Genomic DNA, 24,341 nt, shown 5'->3' with positions numbered 1-24,341 from the left:
GCAAGCAAAAGCATGTGGGTAGAAATGTGGGTAGAAACTAGGACAAAGGTTTAAGAGATTTGCAAGTGACACGCCCTTTTCCACTTACTAAACAGATCACGACAACTGGCCTGCAGGACTTGGGGACCTTTCTGTGGTCAGGAGAATGAAGGAATCTTTTAAGAAGTCCAGGCTCTAAGTCAAGGAAGCACCTGCCTGTCTTGTTCCTGTTCCTGTGTGCCTTAGCATCTTGAGAATTTTGTTTTGTTTTGTTTTTTGTTCGTTTTTTGTTTTTATGAGACAAAGTTTCTCTGTATTGTTTTGGAGGCTGTCTGTCGAGCCTGGCCTCGAACTCACAGAGATCCACCTGCCTCTGCCTCCCGAGTGCTGGGTTTAAAGGCGTGCGCCACCAATGCCCGGTGTTTTGTACTTCACAAGAGATTATAATTTCTGTGGAGGCAAAGAATAAAACAAAACAAAACCCCTAATTTTAATGTTATCAGTTTTATCTATGCAAAAACTACTCCCTAAAATAAATGTACCTTTGTGTTCAAAATAAATGTACTTTTGTGTTCAAACCAGTTATCTTTTAACATACCTTTTTATTTTAAAATATGAGTAAATTTGTGTGTGTGTGTGTGTGTGTGTGTGTGTGTGTGTGTGTGTGTGTGTGTGTGTGTGTGTGTGTGTTTGGTGGGGGGGTATGTATTGCTGTAGGTTTCTTTCAGCCTGTCCCGCTGCCTGTTCATTTGGCCATCTGGCAAAGGAATAAACTAAACAAAACAAGTTAAGGGCCCAGTTCCATTTTCACAAGGACGGCTGACCCGGAGTTAAGCTTAACTACACAGCCTACAGGAAGTTCTGGTTTGATCCCCAGTACCTCATAAGCAAGACCCAGAGACCCGACCCATACCTTCCATCCCAGTGCTCAGGAGGTGAAAGCAGGAGATTGCTGGAACTACATCGCGAGTTCCACTGTACAGTCACACCTCCCCTAGGCTTGTGTGAGTGGGAATCGGGCTTCCAGAATCTCCTTCAATTCCCTCTAGTGCTGTGCCCCTCATTTCAATTCTAGGATGTGCCTATGTGGCTGTTCTGTGGCCCTAGGATTTCTTACAACATGTTGTGAGACTTAAAACAACGGGGAAACTTGGAAATCACATGAAATATAGTTCAAATGAGAGGAACAGTAGAGAGCTCGACCGGGTGTTTAACTTCGTATCTAGGAAAACCGCAGCCAGCATTTTCTCTCAGATCCCTTAGACACTCGGAGCACACGGAAAAGACACCCTGAAATAGGCAAACGGTAAAAAAAAAACGCTAAACCACAGCTCTCAGAACTTAAACTCTACTTTTTAACAGGTCTTATTCCCCGAGGGGGTGCACCGTTCCCGGAGGTACTGCAATACCAGGTCGATGCGTGGAGTGGACGGAGCAAGCTCCTATTCCAACTCCTACTTCCAAAAATCCATTTAATATATTGTCCTCGGATAGAGGACGTATCAGATATTAAACTGATAAGAACAGATACTACACTTGATCTTAGCCAAAAGGCCGAGAAGCGATACCGAGCACTACCCGCGCAGCCTTGCCCCGCGCTCGCCGGCCACACCAACGTCGTGGTGACCGCTCGCAAACCTGACCCCTGGCCCCTCCCCGCGTCTCCTTCCCCTTGGCGTCCTCGTCCGCGTCCTCCGCACCCCACGCTCGCTCTCTAAACCCACAGCTTCGCTTACAAATTCCACGACCCTGGTGCTCCCGGCATTCCCGCGCGCGCACGCCGCGTCTGATTTGCATGCCCCGCCCCCTCGCGAGGGCGTGGTGGACCGGAACTCCGGGCAGCATCCGCATGGTGCTCGTGCTGGCTCCGGAGCACTTCCGGTTTATACTCCACCGGAAACGTAAATTCGAGGGCGGGCCCGCAGCGGGAAGCTCCTGAAGGGCAAAGTAAGAGGACGGTAACCGCTTTTCGGATCCGTTTGTCTAATTCTGCTTGGGCTGAGGAAGAGCTTCGCCTGTCGGCCGAGTGACTGGTTCCGCTGGGAACGAATGGACGAGACTGGTGAAAGGGGAGGGATTCTGGTCTGCACCGCTCCTCCAAAAGCTCTGTGTGACTGACACCGTGACCTCCGCTCCTTCACCTGGTCCCTGAAGGACCGCACAGCGTCGGGTGTCCCCGTCTTCCTAAAGCTGTTTGTGAGCCGCCGCAAGCTCGATCTGCAGCTTTCCCGTGCCTGTTAAGACTATACACGTGTGGAGCATAGTAACTCACACCAAGCAAACGTGTATGCACACATTGAATAAATTCATCTCCAGACACTGGTGCCTAATTCATTGGTGCTCTAGGTTGGGCAATTACTGTTACTTCTGTACTGCGGTCTGCATCTTTGCGCGCTGTGGTATCTTTGGGACTTGGGTGTGCCTGCCCTTGTTGAGAGCACAGCACGCAGTGTTCAGCAAACGTTTGTGTGGTGCCGCACACAAGCCCAGAATAAGAAGCATCTGGGAGCCCCTGGCCTGATTCAGGGGGCAAGGGGTGACAAAACACCAGAGGGGAGCAGGATATTGGGGGTGTTCTGTGTAGGAGTGAACCCCACAAAGCTATCTGCCCATGAGGGTGGGGACAAGTAAATTAGCACAGGTAGAGATAAAAGGAAGTGAAAGGAAAAGGCTCTCCCTTTTTCTTGGAAGCCAGCCAGGCTTCTAACTCCTAGCTTGGGTGACTCTCTCTCTGGTAAATAAATATATTGTATCTCCTATAACATCGGCTACCATCAATAGTTCTGGAAAATGTTGTGAGGTCAAGATGGAAAGGGGGCAGACAATAAGTTTCTGCGGGCAGATAGCATTGACATTTTCCCTTTTTTCACTGAAGAACTTTTAAGTTGGAGGTTTTGGTCAGTCACTTGGGTCAACGTCGTGGGTGGGAGGAAAGAAGATGCCCAAATGGTTTTTATTCCACGCCAACTCCCAAAATGCCAGCCCTGAAAACAAACTTAGTTAGCATGCACGGGCTCTGGAAGCTCATGGTTCCCTCTGCAAAGTAATTGCACAGCCCCTTTATTTGTCTTGGTGGGGCATGGGGACAGCAAGTGCTCAGTGATAAGGATATTCGCTGCTAAGCAGGGTAACGAGTTCCATTCCTGACCCACGCACCTGAAGGAGACAGCTACTCCTGCCACTTCTGATCTCCACATATTCACTATGGATTTCTCTGTATTACTTTGGAGCCCGTCCTGGAACTAGCTCTTGTAGACCAGGCTGGCCTCGAACTCACAGAGATCTACCTGCCTCTGCCTCCTGAGTGCTGGGATTAAAAGGCATATGACACCAATGCCTGGCCCAACACAAGCTTTTTTGGTTGTGAACCTAACCTTTAACGGCCGAGCCATCTCTCCAGCCCTAAAACAGGCTTTTAAATTTATAAACTTTTGTTGGACAATGAAGTCACTCAGCAGTAACCCTGGAGCATAGCCCTCTGGACGCTCAAGTGTAGGCTGTGTGGATGAACTTTCCTTAGCTCTCGGGGCAGCAGAGCTCTTCACAGGTAGGACCGTGGAACTGTCATTCCCGCTGCGGAAGAGGAAACTGCATAGCTGCATGGCCAAGGAGACCACGTAGAAACAGTCCTGGACTGTGTAGGGTCCGAGGAAACGCTGGAGGAAGACCTCAGATTCAAATAGTATGTAACCACAAAGATCATCTTATACCAGCATGCATGTGGGGTCGTTCACGTGCACAAAAATGGTAATGGCCTGTTGGGCCTAAGAAAGGCTTGGATGCGAGGCCCCATGTAAGCTCCTAAGCCTGTCTTGAGTTTTGGGCTCGGATGTGAGGCCCAGTGTAACCTCTTGAGCCTGGCTAGAGTTTAGCGACCTGTCTCTAACCTGTAACCTCCACGTCGGGGTGACTCAGCCAGATCTGATGCAAGATTGCCCCCTGCCTAGCTACCTGCCTGCTTGGTGGGATACTATTGGCCCTTAACTCCTCACGTCACCTTACCCTATCCTAAGATTCCCATCCCCTACCTCAGTATGTAAGTTCCTGCATGTTGAAATAAATTGAGATCCTGCTTCCACAGACTCCCGACTCAGTGTGGTTTTTTCCTCCCTGGTAACTAATGGGGAAGAGTCTGAGTCGTCGATGCTCACCATCCCACTCAGCTGCTCAGCTCCCGGGAAGAGGCCAGCTGGACCGGCCCTCCCCCCCCCCACCTGCAGGGAGGACCCTGCAATGGCCCTGAGAGGGACGGGCAGCAACTTTTGAGCACATCTAAGGGGAGTTTCAGGGTCAGCTACATAATTAGTTAAGCAAGCATTAACTAATTAAGGTCATTAGTATATTTCTAATTGGCCGAGGTTTGGTCTTATCACTTTTGGACACATCTGCACAAGCTTGGATGTGACTCAGAAGGGGGCAGCTGGGTCTGTCCTTGAGATACTGTGAGGATGACTTAGACCCTCTGTTTGTTCTCTTCCTTGATCCTGATTGTAAAGGCCTTGTAGACAAACGGCCCTTTGTTACAAAAGACACCTGTGTATCCATCCTCAGAGACATGAAACTTAGATTCAGTTGTAAAAAGTGGGAGAGTTTAACCCCTTCAGATGCCTACGGCCCAAGTCAGAATGCAGCCCTGTTAGTGGGGGCGTGTTATCCAGAAGTCTTCTGAGGCAAAATTTAAGGTGTGGCCTACTAAAATCTTTCACTTAATAAAGACATATTTTAGTAAGTATAAAATGGATGTAGGATTTTGAACCTAGTGGCTAATTGTAAAATGCCTGTAACTTAAATCTGTTTTGGGGATGTTGAATTCAACAGATTACTAAATTTAAGCCAGGTATTACAGAGCGTACCTGTAATGGGAATAGTTGGGCACCTGACGTAAGAAGACCCAAGTTTGTGGATAGTCTGGGTCACTTAAGGACACCTTGAATGAAGAAAGTAACAAACAGCCCAAAGGGACTTGGAACACAGCTCAGTTGGTGAAGTGCTTGCTGTGCATTTCCCAGAAGCCTTGTCAAAAATGGGGACGGGGAGCCGGGTGTTGGTGGTGCACGCCTTTAATCCCAGCACTCGGGAGGCAGAGGCAGGCGGATCTCTGTGAGTTCCAGGCCAGCCTGGTCTACAGAGCAAGTTCCAGGACAGCCTCCAAAACAATATAAAGAAAACCTGTCTCCAAAAACAAAACAAAACAAACAAATAAAAAAAATGGGGACTGGGACCAGATGGGGTGACACACACCTTTAATCCAGTACTTGGAAAGCCAAGATCCTAGGAAATGAGTCACATCTCGGGAGCAGGAGTGACAGGCTGCTTGCTGCAGCACCAGAGGCTCAGAGGTGAAGCAAAGCAGAGAGAAGGAAGTTAGAAGGGAACCACTGTCTGAACGCCGTTGCATGCCATGCTCCGATCTACCAACTCCAAACAGTCAATCCTTTCTAGGGCACAGCTGAGGCCTATGAAGTATGGAGAGTACGAAAGAACTCTACCCAAGGTCACTCAACCAGAAAGCTGGCCAAATCTGACTTTGAACAAACGTTAGAGCTCTCCCATTAGGCGGGCTTTGGTGGCGCACGCCTTTGATCCGAGCACTCGGGAGGCAGAGGCAGGTGGATCTCTGTGAGTTCGAGACCAGCTGGTCTACAAGAGCTAGTTCCAGGACAGCCTCCAAAGCCACAGGGAAACCCTGTCGAAACTGCCCCTTCACCCTCAAAATCTCAAGAGTTCGAGGCCATGAATTCCTGAGCAGCCAAAGCTACATAACGGAGAGTGAGCCCCTACCCTGGCCTTTAACACTCAGAGCATCTCTGTGAGTTCGAGGCCAGCCTGGTCTACGAAGCAAGTTCTAGGACAGCCAGGGCTGTTATAAAGAGAAAACCTTGTCTCGAAAAGTAAACACAAATAAGCATAAAGAAGAAAAGAGAGAGGGGCTGGAGAGATGGCTCAGAGGTTAAGAGCACTGACTGCTCTTCCAGAGGTCCTGAGTTCAATTCCCAGCAACCACATGGTGGCTCACAACCATCTACAGTTCAATCTGGTGCCCTCTTCTGGTGTGTAGACAGAACACTGTATATGCAATAAATATAAATAAATCTTTAAAAAAAAAAAGAAAAAGAAAAGAGAGAAAATCAGGGCCCCATCTTTACGCCTGACTATCTTCTCTCAGAGCAGTACCCACACTTGTTTGATGTGCTATCACTAAGTCGGACATCTTTACTGACCTCTGAATCAGGCCAGCAGTCCCCCAACTGATTCTGGGTGTGTTGGCATCACTGCCTACCCGAGCCTTGATCACCCCACAAACGTCTCGCTGGGTACCTAGAGTACCTGATGCACCTTGGGCACCTGGCAAGGGCTGGGGCACTGAGAGAAGTCCTGATGACACTACAGCCAATAAAGTGCCCAGACTGGAGTAAGAGAGCCAGAGGGCTGAGTTAGCTACAATAGCCTGGATCGCTCTTGTGATGGGCATAGGAGAGGCCTTCGGTCTGTGCTAAGTCACCAGGTGAGGGGAGGGAGGACGCGGTGTCAGTCACACAACTTCAGGATTGGGACAAGCTTCTGGACCACAGCGCCGACCTCCTGGCTCGGGACCAAGCCTCGCGGAGAAAGGAGATTTCTCCTTCTTCGGCCACCGTCCGCCTCCGAGGTTCTCACTGAGATCGTCACGCCCCTCGCGAGGGGGCGGTACATGCAAATCAGACGCGGCGTGCGCGCGCGGGAATGCCGGGAGCGCCAGGGTCGTGGAATTTGTAAGCGAAGCTGTGGGTTTAGAGAGCGAGCGTGGGGTGCGGAGGACGCGGACGAGGACGCCAAGGGGAAGGAGACGCGGGGAGGGGCCAGGGGTCAGGTTTGCGAGCGGTCACCACGACGTTGGTGTGGCCGGCGAGCGCGGGGCAAGGCTGCGCGGGTAGTGCTCGGTATCGCTTCTCGGCCTTTTGGCTAAGATCAAGTGTAGTATCTGTTCTTATCAGTTTAATATCTGATACGTCCTCTATCCGAGGACAATATATTAAATGGATTTTTGGAAGTAGGAGTTGGAATAGGAGCTTGCTCCGTCCACTCCACGCATCGACCTGGTATTGCAGTACCTCCGGGAACGGTGCACCCCCTCGGGGAATAATTCTGGTTCAAACAATAGACTACTGGTAATCGAGGCACCATAATTGTTATTAGTATGGGTCTTGTTCTTAGGCTTTTGAATTCTGTCTTTAGAAGAGTTTTACACGATTCCCCTCTCTCCATGATTCTTCTGTGTGCTCGTTAATAGGTTTTGCAGTCGCTTATTATACCCGAGTCAGTCTTGCCTGAGCTTTATTTCTACTGGTAGAACTCTCTCGATAGTTTTAAAATAGTTCCAACAAGGCTTAAGAGCATTGTAGTGATTGTGAGAACTGTCTGCCTGCTCTCACAAAGACCCCAAGTTCAATAGCCAACACTCAATTGGAGGCTCCAGTAGCAGGAAATCGCCTTCCCAATAGCCTACACGTGTGGTAAGTACACATGCCCCAAACACCCATACACACAAAATAACACTGTTAAAAACAATTCTTAGCCGGGCGTTGGTGGCGTGGCGCACGCCTTTAATCCCAGCACTTGGGAGGCAGAGGCAAGCGGGTCTCTGTGAGTTCGAGGCCAGCCTGGTCTACAAGACTAAGTTCCAGTACAGCCTCCAAAGCCACAGAGAAACCCTCTCTCTCGGGGAAAAACAAACAAACAAACAAACAAAAAAAACAGAATTCTTATGTTTTTTCGTTGTTGTTGTTGTGAGCCTAGCCTTTAGCGGCCCGCCTATCTATCCCTCCAGCCTTTCTGGTTAAGAGCATGGGCTGTTCTGCCAGAGGTCTCGAGTTCAGTTCCCAGCCAACCACATGGTGGCTCATAACCATCTGAAATGAGATCTGGTGCCCTCTTCTGACGGGCAGGCATACATGCAGACAGAACACTGTATACATGATAACAGATTCGTATCACTCAGAGTTCCATAAAATATATAAAGAAGGGGGAGATGTTGGGCCCTAGTCCCCACAGGGTCTCTGAGTCGTTTGCCAGCTGATAGCCACAGGTGCATCCTGTTTTCTAGTCCTGGCTTACTGCCCCCGCCTCGCCCCACTGACATCAACATCTAGCAGGAGGAAAACACGCTCTCTTCCACCTGGGGCTTTTCCACTGCGCTGTAAGCCTTTATATAAGCCTGCTCCCGCTGTACAGACAGAGACGTCTTAGCACTTGCAGTAAAGACACACACAGGCATTCTCTTAGCACAAACGGTTGGACATCTTGTCTTTTATTTTCCAATATCCGGACTTGTGGCGCAGAAGCTACACCAGCTATATATACTTTCTTTTTTGCCAGTTCAGTCAGTAATTCAAGCATAGTTAACAAAATTTCCAGTGGTCGCTGCCTATATGGAGACGCTATTCCTATATGTAGTTATCACAAAGAACATTAAAGACGTAGAGCAAGGATATTTCACATGAAAAACCTCACGGTGAAGGGCATTATCTGAGCCCCTTGCAACCTTGTTTTCTGATGAGATCATCATCCTATTCAAGCCACCCCAGGAACCGCTCTGAAAGCAGGTGTGGGGAGATGCTTACAAATTTCCTAGACAGCATACTTTCTTTCAGGAGACACAAAAATCATACGCGTCGCTCTGCTAAGACACGCAGGAGACTATCCTGAGAGAGGTTCAAACCCACACTTGGGTGTGAACGCTCCTTTTCCCGCACGCCTGTTAACTGCTGTGCTTAATTAAATACGTTTAGAAATCTTGACTTTCAACCCTGCTTCATCCTACTCTTCCAGAAACTCTGATAAATGTAGTGAGGCCAAGAAAAAAAAAGTTTTTCCGTTCATTTTATGCGTGTGGACGTTTTTGCTGCGTGTGTACCTCGTGTGAGCCTGTTGTCCGGATGCCAGAAGAGGATGTTGAATACTCTCCTGGAACTGAGAGACAGTAGTGTCATCCCGTGTGGATAACGGTAACCGAATCCGGTCCCGCAAGAGCGGTTCAGTACTCTTAGCCACTCAGCCATTTTTTTTGTTCCAGCATCGTGTCAAGGGGTCTTTGAGCATACCTGAGGATGCTCCATACAGCAGTGTGCTGGCCCTGCGAGGGTGAAGACGCGGGGGGGGGGCACCGCTAGATTCGGAGGGAGCAGGGGCGGAAGGAAGGCCGGGCCACCCACGCCGTTGGGTCGCTAAGTGACCAGGCGAGAGACTGAAGGGCACGGTGTCTGTCAGGCGCCGCCGGGGACGCAGCGCCGCCGGGGGAGAGGGGAGCAGAATCCCTCCACGTCCGTGTTCACCAGACTCCCCGACTCCCGCTTGCCCGAAGCCGCCCACGCAAACTAGGAACGGTAGGTCACTCCGCCTCAGAAGCATCCCGCCCTCTCCCTCCCCTTCCCCTCCCTTCCCCCCTCCCCTCCCCCCCTTGCCCCTACTCCTCGGCGGCCAAAGCAGAAGAGGCAGCGAGCGGGCGAGAACGCGGCGCCTGCGGAGCCTGCCGGGAGAAGTCCCGGTCCACCCCGCCCCCGCGAGGGGGGCGGGGCATGCAAATCCCACGCGGCGTGCGCGCGCGGGAATGCCGGGAGCGCCAGGGTCGTGGAATTTGTAAGCGAAGCTGTGGGTTTAGAGAGCGAGCGTGGGGTGCGGAGGACGCGGACGAGGACGCCAAGGGGAAGGAGACGCGGGGAGGGGCCAGGGGTCAGGTTTGCGAGCGGTCACCACGACGTTGGTGTGGCCGGCGAGCGCGGGGCAAGGCTGCGCGGGTAGTGCTCGGTATCGCTTCTCGGCCTTTTGGCTAAGATCAAGTGTAGTATCTGTTCTTATCAGTTTAATATCTGATACGTCCTCTATCCGAGGACAATATATTAAATGGATTTTTGGAAGTAGGAGTTGGAATAGGAGCTTGCTCCGTCCACTCCACGCATCGACCTGGTATTGCAGTACCTCCGGGAACGGTGTACCCCCTCGGGGAATATTTTCTGTTAAATGTAAGAATTATAGCCCTTCTTCTTCCGAGCTCCCAACATCCCGAGGATTTGTGTTTGCTTTCTGCTTCTTGTAGCTTTCCTGCGTCTAGGCAGGAGTTGGCATAATACGCCGTTCTGCAGCAGCTTCTATTGGGTTAAGGAGTTCGCACATGGGTTAAGCAAGCCACTTCATTATGGAAAAAGGCTCCGGGGTTGAAGAGATGCCTCAGCAGTTAAGAGTACTGACTTTTTTCCAGGGGTCCCGAGTTCAATTCCTGGCAACCACATTGAGTCTCACAATCATTTTGGATGACATCTGGTGTCCTCTGTATGGCATGCGTGCAAAACAATGTGTACATGATAAATAAGCTATATATACATATATATAACAAATGTATTTTTAATATACATTTAAAAAAGCAAAAGTCGTGGTTGTTCATGTATTATTAGTTGGTTGTACCTGAGATTCATAGGATCGACATAAGGAGCCAGTATCATTTATAATGACTTTTTAAATGTCATTTGGGGTTGTGTGAGTGTGTTCGCGCCTGTTTCTTGGACAATCATGTTTGAGGCAATGGAAAGTCATTCGAACTACGAGGGAACAGAGCTTATACTTTTCATAGTACGGTGTTCCTAGCACTCAGATTGAAGTGAATATTACAAATTATGGCTGGTAGAAATTCATTCTTTTTTATGTATGTTTTTATTTAAATTAGAAACATGTATGCTTCAAATGTCAATCCCGGCTCCCCCTTCTCCCTCCACCAGCCCCACCTCCACCGTACACCCCCCCACCCCCGCCCCCAGCCCAATCCCCACTTCATTCCCCAGGGAGGGTGAGGCCCTCCTTGGGGGGGATCTCCAGAGTCTATCATTTCTCCAGGGCAGGACCTAGGCCCTTCCCCATGTGTCCATGCTGAGAGACCATTGCTCCATATGGAATGGGTTCTCAAAGTTCATTTGTATCCCATGGTAAACCACATTCTTGAAGAACCCCATTAACAAGCAAATACATGCTGTTCAGGGCATAGGCAAGAAGGAGGCCAGGGGGGCTAAAGAGACGGCTCAGAGGTTAAGATCACTGGTTGCTCTTCCAGAGGACCTGAGTTCAAGTCCCAGCACCATATGTTCAAGTCACAGCCATCTATAATGAGTTTGGTGCCCTCTTCTGGTGTGCAGGCAGGAACAATGTATACACAAAAAATAAAAAAAGCACTGGCTGCTCTTCCAGAGGTCCTGAGTTCAACTCCCAGTTTACAATCATCTACAATAAGATCTGGTGCCCCCAGCCGGGCATTGGTGGCGCACGCGCCTTTAATCCCAGCACTCGGGAGGCAGAGGCAGGCGGATCTCTGTGAGTTCGAGGCCAGCCTGGTCTACAGAACGAGTTCCAGGACAACCTCCAAAGCCACAGAGAAACCCTGTCTCGAAAAACCAAAAAAAAAAAAAAAAAAAAATCTGGTGCCCTCTTCTGTGCAAGCAAATGCTGTATACATAACAAATCTTGTAAGGAAGGAAGGAAGGAAGGAAGGAAGGAGGCCAGGCTCATCTAGATGTAGGGTCTAATTTAGTCCATGTCGCTTATTTTTTTGCTTCGGTCCACAAGATCATACAGTAAGATTCCAGTAGACATATTCACCAGGCTAACTCATCAGAATCACCATCAGTGCATTCATCTGGAGAGAAACCCCATTTACAAAGCCATGGGGATAACTGCCCTTTGAATAGTCACTACCATCCCTGTAAAACCCTTGTGAAACCATAGTGCTTCTCCTCCTTTCCATAGTGGGATTCATCCCCCAAAGACACAGCAGTGTATTACTTGGACATAACTCCCTCTTGTACCAATAAACTAGATAACCATGGGACCTATAGGCATTTCTGACAAGTATTCTGGTACTCAGGAGTCACAGAATACTGAGTGTTACACAGCTCAGATGGAAAGGTATCCTGGAACTCGGGAGCCAAGGAATACCACAGGTTGCAGTAAGCTTAGCAGCTTACTGTGGGGATTACAGACCCTGGCCGGAAACCCACCCCTCCATCAGCCTGGAGCAGGCAGCTTCGAGATAATGTTTACTGAAAACAATTCAGTGCTATAAAGCTCTTGATAGGGCTCAGATAAGGGCTCCCTCACTGAAACACCATGACTTTGATCCCCCCTACGGCTAGATGCTTCTTCCTGCTCCCTCCTGTGTCAAACTCACAACTACCATTTGTGGCTTTACCCATTTTCTTATCAGACTTTCCCACTTTGCCACTTCTAAACTGCTGTGAGCCAAACATTACTACCACCCCTTATCTCTCCCACATCTTTCTCTTTGGTGTCGCAGACTGCTTTAACTGGATTCCATAGACTGCAATAATACCATAACGCTTAGTACTACCACACAGCCCCTATGTCCAAACATTCACAACACTTCGACTTCGATTCTCTGTGGCACACAAGTATACCACTGCTAGTACACCTGCTAGGTGGTCTGGGACTTGTATCCCGGTGAGGTGTTCATTTTCCCTAAATTAGGGGTGGTATCTGGTGAAGAGCCCCTGCCAATTCCCATCACTAAATTTATTTTTTTAAGGGCTGGACCGACAGCCTCGAAAACAATACAGAGAAACCCTGTTTCGTAAAAACCAAAAAAATTATTTTTTAAAGATTTATTTATTTATTACAGATACAGTTTGTCTACATGTCAGAAGAAGGTATGTACCAGATTGAATTGTAGATGGTTGTGAGCCAGACCCCCCCCAATCACTAAATTTATAACAGCACGGCATGACAAACGAGCAATTCAGGTCATACCGCTTCTGGCAGCCCTGGGCATAACTGCAGGTGTGGCCACAGGAGCAGCAGGATTGGCTACTTCCCTAACTATGTACCATAGGCTTTCCTCACAATTCATCCAGGGTTACCAACGGGTAGCTCAGACTATCCTTACCCTTCAGGGCCAGACAGACATACTAGCCGCTGTAGTGCTACAAAATTGGAGAGGATTAGATTTACTAACAGCAGAGAGAGGTGGTCTTTGCCTCTTTCTTGGGGAAGAATGTTGCTTTTATGTTAACAAGTCAGGTATAGTAAAGGCAAAGATTCACCAACTTCAGACAGACCTCAAAAACATAAGGAACAGCTTGGTAGCTTTGGCCAGTGGATCACTGATAGTCCAGTATGGAACTGGATGCTACCTTTCTTATCATCAGAGACCTCTTCCATAGCATCAACACATCCTCATAGATAAAGACGTGACTCGAGGTCACCTTGCTGAAACACCACCTCTTAAGACAGGAAGCAAGTTCTGAGAAAATAGACTTGCAGCTTATCTGCCTAGACACTAGGGCATAGGCTTGTATAATAGAAGGTAGATTGTGAAAGATAAAGTTAGAATCTGCAGTTAGGTTACCAGAGGACACAGGATGACCTACCCATCCCACTGACCTTTGCTCCGCCAGGCTCATTGCAGCTGCAGTTAACACCCCCATTCCTTCCCCTCCTCCCTTCCCCTATATAAACCCCTTTGGGATGAAATAAAGGTTGTTGACTTGATCAGAATGCTGTCTTGTGGTCCTTCTTCATATCTCCTGTCCCCCATCTTTCTCCTAGGTATCCCCCAGCCCCCACGTTGAATGTCCCCGGTTCGGGGCATCTCAACCCCTCTTCTCTCTCTTTTCTTAATCCTACTAGTGGCACTTCTTGTCTAGATTCCTTCAGCAACAAGTTCAAAGGATTTCTAACCAGACTTTCAGCCAGTTGCTGTTGCAGGACTACCAGCCCCTAGCTAAGGAGCCAGAGAGCTGACACCTGGACATATCCGGATGATGGAGATAAAGGCTGTCCCATGAACCTCAACTCCCCAATTCAGCAGGAAGTAGTCTAATGATAATGCTGCTCCCTTTCCAAACCCCAGTTGTTTTACTAATAAACAAAACAAAGGGGGAGAATGTAGAGGAAAAGGGCCAACCAAAGAAACGCACCCCAAGCAGAGTCAAAGAAAAACATTTTGGCCCTGCAAGCAGAACCAAAGAAATGCACCCTGACCATTAAACCAGTGCTAAAGAAACACACTTTGTCCCTAGAATCCGAGCCAATGTAAGAAATATTGGCCCTAAAACGAGAGCCAAAAGACTAAAAAGGACCAGTGAAGAAACACACTTTGGCCCTGAAACCAGAGCCAAATCTGACCCTAATCCTGTGCAGAAAACTAACCAGTCTCTGAGCAGGAGATCTATTCATCCTAAACTCAGGGATTGAAACATGACCAATCTCCACCCTGGAAAAATTCTACCCTCTAAGAAACCCTTTTTTTTTTTTTTTTTTTGGTTTTTTCGAGACAGGGTTTCTCTGTATTGTTTGGAGGCTATCCTAGAACTTGCTCTGTAGACCAGGCTGGCCTCGAACTCACAGAGATCCGCCTGCCTCTGCCTCCCGAGTGCTGGGATTAAAGGCGTGCACCACCAACACCCGGCCTAAGAAACCCTTTTTAAACACTGAGTCTGTTCAGGTTGTGGCTGTCTGGTGGTCTCCTTCCACCCTGGCAGAGGCAGTCACTGTCCTGGATTTTTCCCTCCCAATATATCTCTTGAATGAGGTTTGGGTGAAGATGTTCCTGCCAGAACAGACTTGATACACTGGGGAAGCCTTCCCTAACTCCCAGTGTTCCATTTGATCTGCCTCAAAAGGCTTACACAGGACAGGTTGCAAAGCTCTAAGAAAATCCCTGTCTTGGGGAAGGGAACTTGAAATTAATTAAAAGCAAGCATTTTAAACTCGTGTACAAGGGCTCAAGAGATCAACATTGGACTGGGAAGATAATTTGGGGGGGGGTGTTTTGTTTCTGCTTTTTTGAGACAGGGTTTCTCTGTATTGCTTTAGAGGCTGTCCTGGAACTACTTCTTGTAGACCAGGCTGGTCTGGAAATCACAGATATCCACCTGCCTCTGCATCCCAAGTGCTGGGATTAAAGGCTTGTGCCACCAAGGAATATCACAGATCATGAGGGAGCTCTACCTCAGGCCAGCACTGCCCAACGAAGATAATGTTTTTCAAAGCTCATGGGTAGTAGGTTTCCAAATGAGGGATTTGGCAGGCTGTCGCACCTGCTGTGCAGCCTGCATCCGAGAATGTAGCGAGGTGGTCGGGATAGATGACACAGAGACCGGTCGGTTGCTTTAAGAAAACTTTATGCTTCCCAAGTCAGCTTAGGAGGAGATTTCAAGTCCGCTTAGGAGAGCTCTCAGGAGAAGTCCCAGGAGAAGTCTCAGGAGAAGTCTCTCTAAGAAAAAGGAGCTTCCCTTTTTAAGGACTTCTGCCATTCATCTACATACCATTCTTTCCTCCTGGCTGGTGGTCTAATCTCCGGCCCCAGAATCGGGGAGACACCACAGGGAAACAGGAAGAGGCATCTAGCCGTAGGCGGTGTGAAAGGCATGGTATTTCAGTGAGCAAGCCCTTATCTGAGCCCTATGAAGAGCTTTAAAGCACTGAATTGTTTTTAGTAAACATTACATAGATGCCTGCTCCCAGGCCGAAGGGGAAGTGGGTTTCTGCTCAAGGTCTGGTGTCCCCACAATTTACCCCTTTTTATTTTTAAATGAGGCACTCCTGTCTTAGGTCAAGTAGGGTCACCCTCCCTGGCCCGTCTTTGGGGGACCTTGAACCCCTGTTAGGTGGGAGTGGGTCTTCCCCACAGGTTGTCCGTCTCTTAAAATCATTTGTAATAAGGCTTTATGGCTATCGGGATTGCCATGGGCTAAGGCACTTTGAACTCAGCATGAAGCCAGAATGCCTACTGCCACTGTTACCATTCCTAGGACCCCCACTGACATAGCGCCTCTCTGTCACCTGCCCATCCCCTGATCTGGGCCTTAGCATTTTATCACCAGCCTTTCTTTGCTATAAGGGTGATTTATAGTTACAATTTGAAGGTCAAAACAGTGATAAAGTTTACAATCATTTTAAGATCTACTTAGGAAAGCATTAGAGAGTGTACTTGCACAGATACATTAGGTACAATCAATGATGTTACACATGTAGCATTATAAAAAATATGAACAAGAGGCTTGTTGTACTATTTACAGAGTACCAGTTTGTTTCTGTGGTGATGTAGTCTGTAGATTTAATGTTAGTAGTATCAGTCGAACATGTAACCCGAGTCAAAGTCTTTTTGTCGCACCAGGACAAACCACATTTCTCCAGAAGAACATACTGATTCCAGAAACAGGAACTACCAAGTCTGATATTTTAAGTGACCATGTCCTGTTTAAATACTGAAAAGAGGCTTTTGTCACTCATCACAGTCCATACCAATGTCCAAATGTTTTAAATGGGTCTTTTTCCCCCAAAGGGAAAAGCTGGCAAAATGAATTGTTGTTTTAAGGTGTATCAAAGGCTAGCTGTTAATCTTTTAGTTTTGTTGGCTTTGGGATGAAAACTCACGGGTCCAGGAGGTTGATGTAGCAAGCCTGATGAGAAACTGGAAATCTCGAACTGACTGTTTTATTTCTTTTTCGGGCTGTAGATTTGATGACATCAAGGGTCAGGAATACTGATTTAGGAGATCTCGAACTGGCTTGAGCAGGCTCTCACGGTCTCAGGTCTAGTTTTCTCTGCTCCATGTATCTCACCAGATGTTGTGACCGCTACTGAAGCTTTATTCTTTTTCTGTAAGAAAACACAAACATGTCCTTGACCCCAAATTAGGGTCTACTCTACTGTCTAGTGTATGGATGTTTCCATTTGGCCTGAGTAATAGTTGTTTAACTTTTATTATGTTAGAATCTGTCTGAAGCAGATTTCTCACTGGCATTTACATTTTAAAAAATTTTTAAGTGAGGAGTGGATTATTTAATGAATCATGTGGGGACTGGGGACATTACTCCCCCTTTTATTTTTAAATTTTGTTTGAACTGTTGAAGTTGGACCATAACAGTAGAAGGATTTGTCTACCCTCCTTAGTCAACTATCTAGGTGAATTGGGATCACTATTTAAATTATTAGTAGATGTCCTTTAAAAGGGACATAACCATTAAGTACCTTTGAGAATCATTTAAGGATTGTAAACTATACTACGTCCCAAATAGTCCTTTTTTTTTTTCTAACCTGTAGCTCTCACTAGCTGACAAGGCCTCATTTGCATCTGAGCTGACAAGGCCTAATTTGCATCTACACAGACACCTTTGGGGGTGGGGGCCTGCCAAAGTGGCAGGACAGTTCCCTGAAAAAAACCTCTCTTTTTTTTTTCCTCTCTCTCTCTCTCTGACTGGTTCTGAGGGCTTAACTTGAATTTTTTGTTAAAACATTAACCGACTGACTGGATGTTTTTTTTTTTTGGCTATATTTAAATTGATTTACATAGTTATTAACTGTTTGAAGGGATTTAAGTATCCCTATAATCATATCCAAGGCAGTTAGAACAGTTGTTTTTATCAACATTTATATATTTACTTTTTATACTTTATACATAATGATGTGGCCACGTCCATACACACAGACCATGTATACATATCTCTCCTTGTCTAGGTTATGATTAGTTTGTTGAACTGAAACTTCTTTAACAGAACAACTCCAGTCAATCTTTTAATTAAAACTAAAGGTTGAAAAAGTCCTGTATGTCCCTCATCGTTTTTTTATTAGAGAAGTTTTGAGCTACACTCAGGGGCTACAGCCATACCCACTCCTTGTAATTTTGTAGATGCAAAGTGGAAAGGCCAGGCTTTTGCCAAAAGTTTTTAGAGATGACTCACAAAATTTAATAACCTACCCCATATAAATGTAACCAAACATTTTTATTTTATATACCTTTGTCTTTTTTTTACTGAATGTTAATACCTCATTTATTAACTGTTATCAATTTTTTTAAATTTACCCATCTTTAATCTATCCTCCCATTGAGGATGATCCTCCAATCTACCCTCCGAGGGCAACTTCTTATCTTAGGTTCCCTTTTTTTTTTTTGACCTTTGTTAGGTGAGGGCCTAGACATTTAATTCAATCCACCCTTTAACTGAGGGTGATCTCTTAGGTTTTCTTTTTTTCCTGACCTTTGTCAGGCAAGGTCCTAAACATTTAATCTGGTACCCCTAGCTTGGTACCCCCTTTTTAATACATACTTATAGCCTTACTTGTTGGCTATCCTTTTAGATTTTTGAGTTTTTATTTATTTTCCTGACCTCAGTGGATAAGGTGAAAAACTGGCCTCATTTATTAACTTTACCAGTTTTTAAATTTTATCTTTAATCCATCCTTCCATTGAGGATGATTTTTTAATCTACCCTCCAACTGAGGGCAACTTCTTAGGTTTAGCTTTTCTTTTTTGACCTTTGTTAGGCAAAGACCTAGACATTTAATCTGGTACCCCTAGCTTGGTACCCTTTTTTAAATACATACTTATAGCCTTACTATTTGGCTATTTTTTTAGATCTTTGAGTTTTTTTTTTTTTTTTACTTTCCTGACCTCAGTGGAAAAAAAAAAAAAGAAACCATGGGGAATAGTTCTGGGAAGCTTAAATTACAGTATCAAGTTAAAAAGTTACTTAAAGGACATGGGACTACAGTAAAGTCTAAAACCTTGGAAGGCTTTTTAAAATGGATTAAACGTGCGAGTCCATGGTTCATTACTGGGGGAGACTTAAATGTCCCAGATTGGAAGGATGTTCACTATGATCTTTAGAGTCGGGTGTTGGTGGCAGGCAAATAGTCAAGGTTGTAGGAGCAGAACATACACATAACAAGATAACAAGTTGGCCATAACAACCTCCTGATCTCCAGGCAGTATAGGCACATGCCTTTAATCCCACCACTTAGGCAGAGGCAGGAGAGTCTCTGTGAGTTTGAGGCCAGCCTGGTCTACATAGGCAGTTCCAGGAGACTCAAGGCTACACAGAGAAACTTGTCTTGAAAAAAATAACAAAAACAAAAAAGGAAACAGACAAACAAAAGTCATCTCCTAAAACAAAGACATGATTGCAAGATGGTCACAAATGGGTAACAAGGTGGTCCTAACAATAAGTGGTATAATCCCCCCCAAAGAGCAAACAATATATGGTAGAATAACTTTTTTGAAGCAAAGACAGGGTTGAGACAGGTAAGGGCACAGGAGCTATGGGCATCCATTTGGTTGTGAAGGAGATAGCTTAGAAGATCTGTGCTATCTTTTGCCTTCCCATGCCTCTGTGCTTATAGCTGATCATCCTCAGGAAACCATCCCTCTCCTATTCTTAGTCCAAGGTCTCACACTTCCTGTCTCCTAGTTCCTCTTCATTGGAGCACTGTGTGGTTGTGCATGAGACTGGCACCTGCTATGAAGCCAGATTCCCTTGCCTCAAACATGACTGTCCAAAAAACAGGTGCGAACACACACACACAACCCCGAGACATTAAAATACGACATTGTAAATGATACTGGCTCCTTATGTCGATCCTATGAATCTCAGGTACAACCACGACATTTTCTTTTTTAAATGTATATTTTAAAAAACTACATTTTTTTTTTTTTTTTTTTTTTTTTTTTTGGTTTTTCGAGGCAGGGTTTCTCTGTATTGTTTTGGAGGCTGTCCTGGAACTCGCTTGTAGACCAGGATGGCCTCGAACTCCCAAAGATCCACCTGCCTCTGCCTCCTGAGTGCCAGGATTAAAGGCGTGCGCAACCAACGCCCCGCACATTTGTTAAATATATATATATGTATATATAGCTTATTTATCGTGTACACATTGTTTTGCACGCATGCCATACAGAGGACACCAGATGTCATCCAAAATGATTGTGAGACTCAATGTGGTTGCCAGGAATTGAACTCGGGACCCCTGGAAAAAACAGTCAGTACTCTTAACTGCTGAGGCATCTCTTCAACCCCGGAGCCTTTTTCCATAATGAAGTGGCTTGCTTAACCCATGTGCGAACTCCTTAACCCAATAGAAGCTGCTGCAGAACGGCGTATTATGCCAACTCCTGCCTAGACGCAGGAAAGCTACAAGAAGCAGAAAGCAAACACAAATCCTCGGGATGTTGGGAGCTCGGAAGAAGAAGGGCTATAATTCTTACATTTAACAGAAAATATTCCCCGAGGGGGTACACCGTTCCCGGAGGTACTGCAATACCAGGTCGATGCGTGGAGTGGACGGAGCAAGCTCCTATTCCAACTCCTACTTCCAAAAATCCATTTAATATATTGTCCTCGGATAGAGGACGTATCAGATATTAAACTGATAAGAACAGATACTACACTTGATCTTAGCCAAAAGGCCGAGAAGCGATACCGAGCACTACCCGCGCAGCCTTGCCCCGCGCTCGCCGGCCACACCAACGTCGTGGTGACCGCTCGCAAACCTGACCCCTGGCCCCTCCCCGCGTCTCCTTCCCCTTGGCGTCCTCGTCCGCGTCCTCCGCACCCCACGCTCGCTCTCTAAACCCACAGCTTCGCTTACAAATTCCACGACCCTGGCGCTCCCGGCATTCCCGCGCGCGCACGCCGCGTCTGATTTGCATGTACCGCCCCCTCGCGAGGGGCGTGACGATCTCAGTGAGAACCTCGGAGGCGGACGGTGGCCGAAGAAGGAGAAATCTCCTTTCTCCGCGAGGCTTGGTCCCGAGCCAGGAGGTCGGCGCTGTGGTCCAGAAGCTTGTCCCAATCCTGAAGTTGTGTGACTGACACCGCGTCCTCCCTCCCCTCACCTGGTGACTTAGCACAGACCGAAGGCCTCTCCTATGCCCATCACAAGAGCGATCCAGGCTATTGTAGCTAACTCAGCCCTCTGGCTCTCTTACTCCAGTCTGGGCACTTTATTGGCTGTAGTGTCATCAGGACTTCTCTCAGTGCCCCAGCCCTTGCCAGGTGCCCAAGGTGCATCAGGTACTCTAGGTACCCAGCGAGACGTTTGTGGGGTGATCAAGGCTCGGGTAGGCAGTGATGCCAACACACCCAGAATCAGTTGGGGGACTGCTGGCCTGATTCAGAGGTCAGTAAAGATGTCCGACTTAGTGATAGCACATCAAACAAGTGTGGGTACTGCTCTGAGAGAAGATAGTCAGGCGTAAAGATGGGGCCCTGATTTTCTCTCTTTTCTTTTTCTTTTTTTTTTTTAAAGATTTATTTATATTTATTGCATATACAGTGTTCTGTCTACACACCAGAAGAGGGCACCAGATTGAACTGTAGATGGTTGTGAGCCACCATGTGGTTGCTGGGAATTGAACTCAGGACCTCTGGAAGAGCAGTCAGTGCTCTTAACCTCTGAGCCATCTCTCCAGCCCCCTCTCTCTTTTCTTCTTTATGCTTATTTGTGTTTACTTTTCGAGACAAGGTTTTCTCTTTATAACAGCCCTGGCTGTCCTAGAACTTGCTTCGTAGACCAGGCTGGCCTCGAACTCACAGAGATGCTCTGAGTGTTAAAGGCCAGGGTAGGGGCTCACTCTCCGTTATGTAGCTTTGGCTGCTCAGGAATTCATGGCCTCGAACTCTTGAGATTTTGAGGGTGAAGGGGCAGTTTCGACAGGGTTTCCCTGTGGCTTTGGAGGCTGTCCTGGAACTAGCTCTTGTAGACCAGCTGGTCTCGAACTCACAGAGATCCACCTGCCTCTGCCTCCCGAGTGCTCGGATCAAAGGCGTGCGCCACCAAAGCCCGCCTAATGGGAGAGCTCTAACGTTTGTTCAAAGTCAGATTTGGCCAGCTTTCTGGTTGAGTGACCTTGGGTAGAGTTCTTTCGTACTCTCCATACTTCATAGGCCTCAGCTGTGCCCTAGAAAGGATTGACTGTTTGGAGTTGGTAGATCGGAGCATGGCATGCAACGGCGTTCAGACAGTGGTTCCCTTCTAACTTCCCTTCTCTCTGCTTTGCTTCACCTCTGAGCCTCTGGTGCTGCAGCAAGCAGCCTGTCACTCCTGCTCCCGAGATGTGACTCATTTCCTAGGATCTTGGCTTTCCAAGTACTGGATTAAAGGTGTGTGTCACCCCATCTGGTCCCAGTCCCCATTTTTTTTATTTGTTTGTTTTGTTTTGTTTTTGGAGACAGGTTTTCTTTATATTGTTTTGGAGGCTGTCCTGGAACTTGCTCTGTAGACCAGGCTGGCCTGGAACTCACAGAGATCCGCCTGCCTCTGCCTCCCGAGTGCTGGGATTAAAGGCGTGCACCACCAACACCCGGCTCCCCGTCCCCATTTTTGACAAGGCTTCTGGGAAATGCACAGCAAGCACTTCACCAACTGAGCTGTGTTCCAAGTCCCTTTGGGCTGTTTGTTACTTTCTTCATTCAAGGTGTCCTTAAGTGACCCAGACTATCCACAAACTTGGGTCTTCTTACGTCAGGTGCCCAACTATTCCCATTACAGGTACGCTCTGTAATACCTGGCTTAAATTTAGTAATCTGTTGAATTCAACATCCCCAAAACAGATTTAAGTTACAGGCATTTTACAATTAGCCACTAGGTTCAAAATCCTACATCCATTTTATACTTACTAAAATATGTCTTTATTAAGTGAAAGATTTTAGTAGGCCACACCTTAAATTTTGCCTCAGAAGACTTCTGGATAACACGCCCCCACTAACAGGGCTGCATTCTGACTTGGGCCGTAGGCATCTGAAGGGGTTAAACTCTCCCACTTTTTACAACTGAATCTAAGTTTCATGTCTCTGAGGATGGATACACAGGTGTCTTTTGTAACAAAGGGCCGTTTGTCTACAAGGCCTTTACAATCAGGATCAAGGAAGAGAACAAACAGAGGGTCTAAGTCATCCTCACAGTATCTCAAGGACAGACCCAGCTGCCCCCTTCTGAGTCACATCCAAGCTTGTGCAGATGTGTCCAAAAGTGATAAGACCAAACCTCGGCCAATTAGAAATATACTAATGACCTTAATTAGTTAATGCTTGCTTAACTAATTATGTAGCTGACCCTGAAACTCCCCTTAGATGTGCTCAAAAGTTGCTGCCCGTCCCTCTCAGGGCCATTGCAGGGTCCTCCCTGCAGGTGGGGGGGGGGAGGGCCGGTCCAGCTGGCCTCTTCCCGGGAGCTGAGCAGCTGAGTGGGATGGTGAGCATCGACGACTCAGACTCTTCCCCATTAGTTACCAGGGAGGAAAAAACCACACTGAGTCGGGAGTCTGTGGAAGCAGGATCTCAATTTATTTCAACATGCAGGAACTTACATACTGAGGTAGGGGATGGGAATCTTAGGATAGGGTAAGGTGACGTGAGGAGTTAAGGGCCAATAGTATCCCACCAAGCAGGCAGGTAGCTAGGCAGGGGGCAATCTTGCATCAGATCTGGCTGAGTCACCCCGACGTGGAGGTTACAGGTTAGAGACAGGTCGCTAAACTCTAGCCAGGCTCAAGAGGTTACACTGGGCCTCACATCCGAGCCCAAAACTCAAGACAGGCTTAGGAGCTTACATGGGGCCTCGCATCCAAGCCTTTCTTAGGCCCAACAGGCCATTACCATTTTTGTGCACGTGAACGACCCCACATGCATGCTGGTATAAGATGATCTTTGTGGTTACATACTATTTGAATCTGAGGTCTTCCTCCAGCGTTTCCTCGGACCCTACACAGTCCAGGACTGTTTCTACGTGGTCTCCTTGGCCATGCAGCTATGCAGTTTCCTCTTCCGCAGCGGGAATGACAGTTCCACGGTCCTACCTGTGAAGAGCTCTGCTGCCCCGAGAGCTAAGGAAAGTTCATCCACACAGCCTACACTTGAGCGTCCAGAGGGCTATGCTCCAGGGTTACTGCTGAGTGACTTCATTGTCCAACAAAAGTTTATAAATTTAAAAGCCTGTTTTAGGGCTGGAGAGATGGCTCGGCCGTTAAAGGTTAGGTTCACAACCAAAAAAGCTTGTGTTGGGCCAGGCATTGGTGTCATATGCCTTTTAATCCCAGCACTCAGGAGGCAGAGGCAGGTAGATCTCTGTGAGTTCGAGGCCAGCCTGGTCTACAAGAGCTAGTTCCAGGACGGGCTCCAAAGTAATACAGAGAAATCCATAGTGAATATGTGGAGATCAGAAGTGGCAGGAGTAGCTGTCTCCTTCAGGTGCGTGGGTCAGGAATGGAACTCGTTACCCTGCTTAGCAGCGAATATCCTTATCACTGAGCACTTGCTGTCCCCATGCCCCACCAAGACAAATAAAGGGGCTGTGCAATTACTTTGCAGAGGGAACCATGAGCTTCCAGAGCCCGTGCATGCTAACTAAGTTTGTTTTCAGGGCTGGCATTTTGGGAGTTGGCGTGGAATAAAAACCATTTGGGCATCTTCTTTCCTCCCACCCACGACGTTGACCCAAGTGACTGACCAAAACCTCCAACTTAAAAGTTCTTCAGTGAAAAAAGGGAAAATGTCAATGCTATCTGCCCGCAGAAACTTATTGTCTGCCCCCTTTCCATCTTGACCTCACAA

General features: G+C 47.3%; 1 long non-coding RNA gene and 4 other non-coding genes across 5 annotated transcripts; 2 read left to right on the top strand and 3 right to left on the bottom strand.

The window, feature by feature from the left end:
* Positions 1-350: 350 nt before the first annotated feature.
* LOC121142799 lies at positions 351-1,756 on the bottom strand. Its single transcript, XR_005879904.1, has 2 exons — positions 1,716-1,756; positions 351-1,269 (listed from the first exon to the last, which is right to left on the bottom strand). It is a non-coding gene; the product is annotated as an uncharacterized LOC121142799 (long non-coding RNA).
* Positions 1,355-1,545, bottom strand: LOC121143012. The gene has a single exon (XR_005880153.1). It is a non-coding gene; the product is annotated as a U2 spliceosomal RNA (small nuclear RNA).
* Positions 1,757-6,901: 5,145 nt separating the features above from the next.
* On the top strand, positions 6,902-7,092 carry LOC121143011. Its single transcript, XR_005880152.1, has one exon. It is a non-coding gene; the product is annotated as a U2 spliceosomal RNA (small nuclear RNA).
* A 2,672-nt stretch (positions 7,093-9,764) lies between these two features.
* LOC121143014 lies at positions 9,765-9,955 on the top strand. Its single transcript, XR_005880155.1, has one exon. It is a non-coding gene; the product is annotated as a U2 spliceosomal RNA (small nuclear RNA).
* A 10,063-nt stretch (positions 9,956-20,018) lies between these two features.
* On the bottom strand, positions 20,019-20,209 carry LOC121143013. The gene has a single exon (XR_005880154.1). It is a non-coding gene; the product is annotated as a U2 spliceosomal RNA (small nuclear RNA).
* Positions 20,210-24,341: the final 4,132 nt, after the last annotated feature.

This window comes from Mesocricetus auratus, unplaced genomic scaffold (genome assembly GCF_017639785.1).
Source record: "Mesocricetus auratus isolate SY011 unplaced genomic scaffold, BCM_Maur_2.0 Super-Scaffold_100010, whole genome shotgun sequence".
NCBI lineage: Eukaryota > Metazoa > Chordata > Mammalia > Rodentia > Cricetidae > Mesocricetus > Mesocricetus auratus.
This window is presented reverse-complemented; position numbering and strand designations above follow the sequence as displayed.